At 53.1% G+C, this 1255-nt stretch overlaps 1 pseudogene; it reads left to right on the top strand.

Annotated features, from left to right (window-relative positions):
- Positions 1–1052, top strand: LOC125547426 (annotated as a pseudogene).
- The last annotated feature ends 203 nt before the right edge of the window (positions 1053–1255 follow it).

Below are 1255 nucleotides of genomic sequence, written 5' to 3'. Positions count from 1 at the left end.
ATGGAACTAAGCCTGGTGCTGATCGCTGTTGTGTTGTGCTCCACTACTGCTACCCTAGTTACTTGTAGTAGCGCAGGGTTCCACATGGAGCTCACCCATGTTGATGGCAAGGGGAGCTACACCACGGCGGAGCGCGTGCAGCGCGCCATGGCCAACGGCCATGCCGGTCCATTGGAACACCAGCCAGTACGTCGCTGAGTACTTGATCGGCAACCCACCGCAGCGCGCGGAGGCCCTCATCGACACAGGCAGCGACCTCATCTGGACGCAGTGTTCCACCTGCAGCCTCAAAGGATCATGCGTCAAGCAGGGCCTGCCCTACTATAATGCGTCCAACTCGGACAGCTTTCATCCCGTGCCATGCAACCACACCTTGTGCTTGTCCGCGGTCTCATAGGGCGTCCCTTCACAGGGCGTCCGGTCTCATAGGGCTTGTCCGCGGCCCCTATCGCTCATCTCTCAGGTTGGAGCCAAAAAGTTCTCTTACTGCCACACCCCCTATCTTCGCGGCAACACCACTGCCAGTGCCAGCAGCCACCTTTTTGTCGGCGCCTTGGCGAGTCTTAGCGGCGGCAGCCCTGTGATGTCCATGTCATTCGTGAATGTCCCCAAAAAGTACCCATTCTACTATGTCCCACTCATCGGGATAAGTGTGGGACACACAAGACTGTTCATCCCACCGACGGTGTTTGCTCTGAAACAAAACGGCAGCGGCGGGGTCATTATCGACTCATGCAACCCCACTGCGACTCTGGCCCATGGGGCCTACTGGCCCCTAAGCAAGGAGCTCCGGACGCAGCTGAACGGGAGAACAGTGCAGAACATGCACCTGCTCTACGACCTTGGTGTTTCACTTCAGTGGCGAAGCAGACATGGTGCTGCCGCCGGAGAACTACTGGGTGCGGCTGGATAATTCCACGTCATGCATGGTGATGCATACATCCAACGGCATGAGCGTCATCGGCAACTTCCAGTTGCAGAACATGCACCTGCTCTACGACCTTGCCAAGGACGAGCTATCTTTCCAAAGAGCCGACTGCAGCTCACTGTGATTACACGTCCGCCCCGGGAACTCAAAACTCACATGGCTAACAGGGATGGACTTTGTTAAAATCCCTGAATTTTTTTGAAGAACTTTTTTGGAATTCATAATTTTCTTATTAAAAGTTGATGAACTTTTTTCAAACTATTTTTCGAATCAATGGACATTCTTCAATTTTATGCCTTTTCAAATTTGTTAAGTTTGTTTTTCAAA

The sequence above is a fragment of the Triticum urartu genome, chromosome 3 (assembly GCF_003073215.2).
Source record: "Triticum urartu cultivar G1812 chromosome 3, Tu2.1, whole genome shotgun sequence".
NCBI lineage: Eukaryota > Viridiplantae > Streptophyta > Magnoliopsida > Poales > Poaceae > Triticum > Triticum urartu.
This window is presented reverse-complemented; position numbering and strand designations above follow the sequence as displayed.